Raw genomic sequence first — 8,968 nt, 5'->3', positions numbered from 1 at the left:
AAAGGGAGGTGCCCATGCCCAGCTCTTAATGGGTGGCCTCGCCTCTGAGTTGTTTTCATCAATCCCAGATGGTGATGGTGGGCCAAAATCCTGGTGCAGTCCCCAAGGCCATGGAGTCACAGACCACGAGTAGCACGATGACGCAGCGCTGGCAGGAGACTTTGGCTTGTCAGACTGTGGTCTCTTCCCATAAGGGGCTGTCAGACAGTCTGACTTATTAAAAAGATGGATTTTGTCTCTCTCACTGACAAGGCCTCAGGTCTTGTAGCCAGCAGAAACAACCTGCTCAGGTTCCTGACGCTGCCTCTGGGAAGACCTCTTAAATCTAAGCCCATGAGCCCTATCCTGGCTTAGCCTAACCAGAAGGCAGACAGTGACCTCCTCTGGACCCCATGCATGACTGGGACTGGGACTGAGAGCATATTTTTTCTTTTTTTTTTTCTTTTTTTTCTTTTTTTTTCTTTTTTTCTTTTTTTTTCCTTTTTTTCTTTTTTTTTTTTTGATTTGTTCTTTTCTTTCCTTTTGTTTTTTTTTTTTTTAAAGGAAAGAGCAAAATAGGAAAGAAAAGAAGTTCCCATAATGAGAGGCAAAAGAGCAAATAGTGTACCAGAACACTAAGGGCCAAATCTTAAGAAAATTGCTGTGTAGCATGTCAGATGTAGGTATTTATAGCATCCTCTGAATTATTCTCATATAGCATAAAGGATAGGTGCTGGCTTCCCTGGCACATAGTGGGCTGGGAAATATTGAAGGACTGAGATGTAGGGGCACCTGGGAGTCAGGACGAATGCTTGGAGTGAACTGGTCTCTCATTTGTGAATGGTTTGTCTGCAGTGAAGGCATCTTTCACTCCAGATGTATGGCATGAGTGTAAGTAGCAGGCATTACATGAATATAACTGAGGAATAAAGGACCTGTCATTGAGCAGGTTACTCAACACCTTTCTCAAGCAACTGTACCACTGTGAGCAGAAGCAACCAGTTTTATTTTCCATAATCCCTGTTTGGGACTGCGTTAGCAAAGACCTGTTTCTCCTCAACATTACAGAATATGCCAAAGATTTTATGTAGACAGATTGGTCTATCTGCACCTGACTTATTCTAGAACCAGTCTTGCAATCTTAAATATGAATTTTAATTTCTGGATTGCCTGCTGTATTTCAGAAGATCGGGCTTCTGGCAAACTTCAAGTTCCTAGCAAACAGCTTAGTCAAGGTCCATTTCTTGGAGGTCAGGGTGAGCAGAGGAAAACAGGACTGATTTGTAATATTGCACTCCAGCAATCAGTTCCCCAACTTTAAAACTGTGTTAATGAGCCTTGCCTTGCAAAGGCTGTAAGCCTTAACTAATGGCTGGTTTTAAAGCACTTGGAGAGCTCTGAATGGAAGGTGCAATGGGAGTGCAAAGTATTACAGTTATTAGAATCTGTCAGATCTCTTAGCAGTCCTTGCAGAGTTTCCAGAGGCTCTGCAGCACTTTTGGTTCTTAATTTCACCCTGAGGGACTCTCCAGTTACTTCAGTACCCAGAAGCCCGGAAGAAAACTTGATGTCCACTAGACTCACTTTCTCAGTACATTTCTCTGAGCATATACAGATACTCAGGTCACTTTTAAAAAGTAGTTTATAGCTAGAAACACTGTCTTTAAAGGTATCCCTTGTAACCTACACATGCCTTTCTCCACGAGCTCTGTGTTTGAGCCTGTTTAGAAGTAAAAAGTTCTACTCCCATCTCAAGTATTTTCACTCATCTCTAAACACTACATATTCATGTACAAAAGTAGCTAGCAACCAGTTAGCTATCAGGAGACTTGCCCTTGAAGTCAGACTGAGCTTTTGAAGGAAGTTGATTAATTGCAGATAGAACAAACTTTTTGAAACCTTAAGCAGATGAGAACATTTACTTCATGTGACTCATGTAAAACCCGCTTAGAACAGCATTTCAGGAGAAATCTCTGGCCAGACCTCTCTCTTTCAACTTACAGAAATAAAGAAAATATCTGAGGTGTGTTTCTAGATGTAATCTGCTCTCAGCAACTGCAAGACACTGTTAAACATGAGATGAATGTAATAGTACTTGGTAAATCCCAAAGACACAAGAAGGATCCAGAGATGGAAAGAATGCCAGACTCTCACACATGGAATTTGCATTATTTTAGTGAATAAAATCACCTTCAGTGTTGACCCTTTTTTTCCATGCAAGTTAGAGCTGTAAATGACTAAATCATAATAATGCTATTGGATGACAAGCACTTAATGATTTCAAATTACGAGAAGTGCTTATATTGCCACCTGCTGGGCTTTGTCGATTCACGAGCAAACAAGACAGATCAACAAGGTCTTTCATAAATGTGTCTTGTTTTTCAAATGCCTCTTGCAGATACAGAATGGGCAGTCATTTAAAGTTGAATGAACAGACAGAGTCACAGGAAAAAAACCCAACCCATCAGTGTTAATCGTTCCAACAGACTACTTCTGGCTATTTTATACTTGGGCTAATCCCCAAACATCAACTCCTCTTCAAAAAGCTTACTCATTTTTCAAATTGTTTTTTGCTAAAATGTAAGTAAATCCATTTTTAAGGTACATGTTTGGCAACTGTTGCCACATGGGAAAGTACCTGTTTACAAGAAGGGACCAAATATATTTGACATACTGAATAGTGGAGTTCTCTTGCTACAGTGCAATATCTAATGCTGCAAAGATAGTGTAACAACAAGTACCTGGGTATTTTTTTCTAGAATAATGGACACCTTGCCTATGCTGAATATTTTAGTCACTTCTGTGGCTATACAAATATTGTAGTGTGCTGTGTGTGCTACTGTGAGATTATATCAAACTCAGCTGTGTCAATGGCAGTTATCGTTCAGTATTGTTTTGTGCAATGCAGCTCATCTACAAGATGATGCAGCAGACTTGGTGTAGGTGTAAGTGACAGCCAAAATTGGCGACAAGTTTGCAGCAAAGTGTTTTCCAAGCACCTTTTATCTCTTTAGATATAGAAAAATCATGAGAGTGACAACTAGGAGGAAACTGCTGCATATGGGACTTTGCCATTAAAATGTCATATGTTCTGTAATAACAATATTCTTTCTTCCACAAAAATAGCTTTTCAGAAACAAGTGAAATTAATTCTAAGGAGACAATATGTTTGGGGAATTTTTGAATCTGAAAATTATTTGCATGGAAGAAAAAATAAGGTGGGAAACATATTTTTGAAACTCAAAACCAAAGTTGTAGAAATCGTTCTATTCTCTAATTTTTTACCCTAAGCTGATTTTGCTCCCTTCACCATTACAGTCTTGCACAGGGACAAACATCTTCCTAAAACTAGCAAAAGATCCGACTTTAAAAATTTCATTTGTGTATTTTTTTTGCTTCTCCCACCCCCTCAGGTAAGAGGATTTACAAATATTTATCTTTTTGTGAGAAAACATGTAATTGGAAAAAGTGTTTCACGTATACATTTGGCATTTTTCAAAGGGTTCTAGCTTGATATTGCTCCTAGACTTAAGAGGATGCACACTGAGAAATGTAACATGAGTGGAAATAACTGTGTTTTTTTAAAGCCATTCAGGCAGGAGCAGTTCAGAACTTGACCTTAACAACAAAGAATGTCACACATGGTGCAAAATCTGCCTGCAAACAGTATCTATTAGCCTACTTGGACCATCATGGGTAGACTGCTTTAGAGGTCAGATCTTGCTAAGTTGAAATTAGCTGGACATTTGAATCAGTGCTGCAGACTGTATCATAGCCATGTTGTCGGTCAGCTTCAGTTACAACTTTTCCTCTCAGAAAATCTCCAACCTCCTTGTTGGCCCAAGCGGAACTGATCAGAAACATCTGTATGACCACAATGTGGAAAAGCAGTGGGTATGTACTGGAACTCTGCTCTCAACAACTGCCATCCTTTTCCTGCTCCACTTTTTATTCATGACAAACATCTTGCTTGCATTGGAGACCGCCACTCCCAATCCCAGCTAAACTAGGTTTTCATGATAGTTTTCACTAATGAGGGGAGCGAAGCTTTGACATACCTTCATGCTGATTTTGGCAATAAAAAATATCTCTAAATGGTTCTGCAAAGGCTGGTTCATTTTATTGGTAGGGTAATGCAGCTTTTGGATGCCAAAGGATAGCTATTTCCTGTGGTTGTTTAAAACTAATTAGCTTAATCGGTGTAATTGTACTGTGAAGAATTTTCTATGCAATTTTATTTGAATGAATGAAAATGCATGATGAAAAGTAAATTTGAAAAGAAAGTATGAAAGTCTACCCCATAAGTGAGCCAAACAAGTCACCAGCAAAACAATGATCTGTGAAGAGAGGTGTTGTAATCAGGTTTCAGTCATGAAAACAACTGCAGGACTCAAATGGTGGATGATACAGACAAATGGAGGCTATAAACTGGACTAAGGAAACTCTCAAGAAGCAGAGAAAACAGAAAAAGGGCTGTGTTGTGTTAAACTTTGGCTTCAGATAACTATGAGTTGATCTTTCCCTGTACCTCAGGATGGATTGCTGGAACTGTGTTATAAACAAGTGCCAGCTCTTAAGGATGACAGTCCTTCTCCTTGAGCTTTTCAGAGTGCTGTGAAACTCTTAGGCTTGACTGGAATGCGCTGAGGTTCAGCATGCACCCCGGACATGGAAGTTAGCACTAGCGTTCCTGGTATGGAGTCACTGACCAGGGACCTCGGGACATATGTCACCACCTCCCCTTCTCTGCACAGAGGTTTCCCTTAGAATAGCAGAGTCTACCAACATTTGAGAGGGTCGCAGTCAGGAGGAAATCAAACTATAGCTCTGCTAAGACTCCAGAAACCTTTGCTTTTTTCTAATAAGAAACCTCAAGACATCCATAACATACATATCCCGGCTGTGAACTCTACCGGATAAGAGCTTCCTTCATTCTTCACTCTTAGAAATACTATGCTGCCTAACATTATACTTGTCACTTATTCGTCATCAAGTCCACTGACCATCTCCACTCCTTCCTAACATGTGACAGACCTTTGCACAAGCCAAGAGCTCCCTCCATCATTTAGAGGGCTCAGAGTTCTCTAATCACAGCTGGATCTCTTGAGGTGTGTAAGAACCTATCTCCTTTGACCGCAGACTCACAGGTGAAGCAGAAAAGCCTCTTACCTCCCTTGAAGAGAAACTGGCCGTCCAGAACACTTCATACCACAGTTACATTTTTACCAAGTGGCTGGGACTAGTCTCTCCAGCATTCAGGTCATCTTCACAGACCATAATGTATGGAAAACACTGGAGAACCTGCAGATACTTTCCACTGACTGCTTCAGAAGAGCTGAGTTAAGCTGGCCTGGGTGTCCCCCCTTGTCTTTTCATAAGTGCAAGTTCTGCTAAACCAGATATCTGGAAGTTGTACTGGGTATTTTTAGTGCCCCATCATGAAGAATTTGGTATCTAGTCAGTTACATTACCTAAATGTAGGTTTGTAAAACATACACAGGATCCTGGACATGTCAATGTTAAGTATGCAGAACTTGAACTCTGTGATTGTAAATACGCATTTCTACCCTTGAACTTGTTTTTTTAAAAAAAAAAAAATCAGAGCTGAAATATGGCATGCATGACAGATCAAACAGGCTCTGTCTTCCCTTCGATAAGCTGAACAGACTGAGCCTCTTTGTTCTCACAGCCACGACTGTTTTTCATGCTCCACGTTCTTGTTAAATCTTATCTTCCCTGTGATATAATGTAAATATTACATATTAAGGGATTAAAAACCCTCCAAGTGGCTCTGCTATATATGTGTGTATATATATATATATATATTTCAGTGCATCCATCTTACCAGTTTGTAACATGGAGGCTGTAGTGCGGTCTGTGTTTCTGACTCCTCCTTCTTCCATGCTGCACATATTTTGCAACCTCATGACAATATACTGGGAAGTGTAACTTCTGCAAGAGGTATTCAGAGAAGATACCTCCGTCTAATGCATCAAAAAAGGGGACGCAGGGAGGAAGACAACTAGGGGGAAGGCTATTGCGGCTTTTTTATACTCACCCGAGTCTGGTCCGCGTGGGGCCCATGGGGTTGTCTTTGTTCTCTCTCAATAGTAAACTACGCATTGGCAAATGGACTGCATCATTACCAAGGTCTGGCACCATAGTCTTGTGCTCTGATCTTGCTCCTGAAACATCTGTTTGCCTCCTAGATGCTAACAAACCCAGCACTTGTGTAAAGAGGAAGTAGACTGCAGAAGGAGGTCTTGGAAATCTGCTTTCATCGCAAGCTGCATCTGATGGTGTGCTTTTTTTACATATTTCCACCCCTTAAGCCTGGTATAAACAGACAGTGGTAAGTATAACTTGTTCTGAACTGGATGTATTACAAAAACAAAGTGTGAAACTAACCTGAAAGAGCCAGTTTCCTAACCATTTACATTTACAAGTCCTGTGAGCTAACCTAGGTAGATCTTTCTCCCCTTAAGGTGCCAGAGATAGCAAGGAAGGCAAAGCGCTTGTTTTGAAATCAGTCTCCTCTTTCTGACCAGATTGGCAGTGTATCTTCCATTTAAGATTGTATCTCAAAATTTTGTGCCCAGAAATCTCTCTCACTTGCTGCTCTCAAGACCTTCTTATCCTAACCTGACTTTGCAGTCTGATTCAGCACCCAAATCCAGGTACAAATCCTACCCCAGGTCAACTGCTCTTGCCTTCAGAAGCAGTTTGCTCTTGTTATTTACATGTTTGATGGGGTCTATGTTCTTGGAGGGATGGGTCTACTGAAGATGCAAATGCTTTTAAAAGATATGCATCTTTCAGTTTCTACTTTTTAATTGCTACCTTTGATGTCTTAACTACCTAATTCAGAGACACCATTGGCTACTTGTAATATATTTCTTAAGACTTTTGCAAACTATTATTTGTCCTGAAAATTATATTCCAATTATTATATTTTATCATAACCTGGAAGAGTCTTCTAGTCCAATGTTCCACAGGCTATAATATAATACAGTGCTGGCCTGAATTTATTCATATTAGACCTATGCATATTTATTTTTTTAAAATGTCGTGGTTAGTTTGTAAAAATCCTGCCATAGACAATCCACTGCAAATCACAGTAAACTGCTTCACTGTTTGAAATCTCTGAGTTTATTATTTCTGAATTTGTCTAGCATCAAATTCCTGCCTTGGAGACTGTTAAATCTTTTCTTCTGGAAAGAAGGCTCTGTAATCTGGATATGTACAGGCCGTCAGTGAAGCCCTTAATCTTTTTTTTAAAAGTTAAATAGCCTGAGCTGCTGGAGTCTCACTTGTCAAGTAGATTTTCCAGTTCTGTAATCATGGCTCTCTTTTCAACCCTATGCAGATTGTAACAATTTTCCTTGACTTGCAAATGCCAGAAGTTTTCTAAGAAATTTAGATTTAGGATTAGTCTCTAACCCTTGCATGCCCTAGAGCCAATAGTACCCTGTGTATGTCAGGAGCAAGAGAGTCACAGTATGCAAGAATGTAGACAGTCACTCAGGCAACTTCTTGGAGGGTTTTCCAGGCCTGAAGGTTTTGTTTCCTAGTGGGCTTCATGCCCCTGTTGAATCATGCTTTTGCATGATCCTACTGTCCTCTGAGTGTGGCACATCTCCAGACACATCAAACTCATTTGAACCCACTTTGGTTGACACAATTCAGAAATACAGAATTCAGGAAACCCTCTCCCATTGACAGTGAAGCAAAACTAACCACCTGGGCAGACAAGAACCCCGAAGAACATACTGATTCAGACAAGAGGCTCCCTAGAATCCCTTCTGTATGGATCAGCTCCCTGAACTGGGTAATAAAAGAAATTTAGTTCTCAACTATGAAATTCTGTTGTTAGACAAACATAGGCCATGAAATCTTGTGTGCTATCATAAAAACCTCCAGGAACTAATTTCATTAAGGCATATACGTGTCAACATCTGATCCCTTAGCTTTTCTGGCTCCATCCTGTACCTGCATGCTAGTGTGTGACCTGGCTTCAGTGATTACAGAACCAAATTTTACAAATCCTGAACTAAAGCTTAAGCATACGAATTGTCAGTGGTCAGGAGAGACAGTGCTGAAAACATAATTTCTATACAGTGCTATGTATTTTCTATGTCTATGCCATACAGAGAGAATTCACAGGTCTATGTAGGTTCTAACTATCTTTTAGATAGAAACTGACATTGCATTTACAAAATTTTTGTGCCTCAAACTGTGGTCTAGTAAGTGTTGGTAGTCTATAAGGAAAAAGGTCCATGAAAATGTTTTGTTAAAGCCTGGTATATGTTTTTTGCTACTGCCCTTAATGATGTGGGACCTTTTGAACCTTGTATGGTAACTAAATGACTGTGCCATTCTCAACTTGCTGAGCTATACCACTTTACATATAATATTTATCTGCAGTTATGGGTTCTTTAATGCCCAATTTTTGCAGACTGCAGTTAAACTCATCTAGCTTGACTATGATCTTCAGGATTGCTTTTCTAAAATGTCTGATTTTTTAAGTAGAATCGGTAGGTCCAATTGGCTGAACTAGGTCAGGTCTTTTGTTTATGGTCTGAAAGTGGATGCTCATTTGTTTAATGTGATTGAATTTTGCTTGTCAATCCATGTTCTGACTTTCTGTACATTTTGTCCAGGAGTAGTTTTAGCTGCTATCAGCACATTTGTGGCTAGATGGAATGTCATTGTTTTTGAAGTACAGGAAAATATTTTTCAGCTTTTTAAATGTGTTGTGCCAGTGGGAAACATGGGATTGATCTGGAAATCACCATGAGCCAACAGTGGGTGAGATAAGGTTAAGTGACGAATCACTAAAGTACAGAAACAAAGGAAGAAAAGTAGCTCAATTTCTCATTTCCTTTTCCTCTTTTGCAAAAAAAAGTCCAGTTGATAAATGCCAAGCAATAATGAAAAATGCTCATAAGATATCATTTTAACTCTGTTTAGAGCAAACGATGAAGGCACT

This window comes from Chroicocephalus ridibundus, chromosome Z (assembly GCF_963924245.1).
Source record: "Chroicocephalus ridibundus chromosome Z, bChrRid1.1, whole genome shotgun sequence".
In the NCBI taxonomy this organism is placed as follows: domain Eukaryota; kingdom Metazoa; phylum Chordata; class Aves; order Charadriiformes; family Laridae; genus Chroicocephalus; species Chroicocephalus ridibundus.
Note: the sequence above shows the minus strand (reverse complement) of the source record.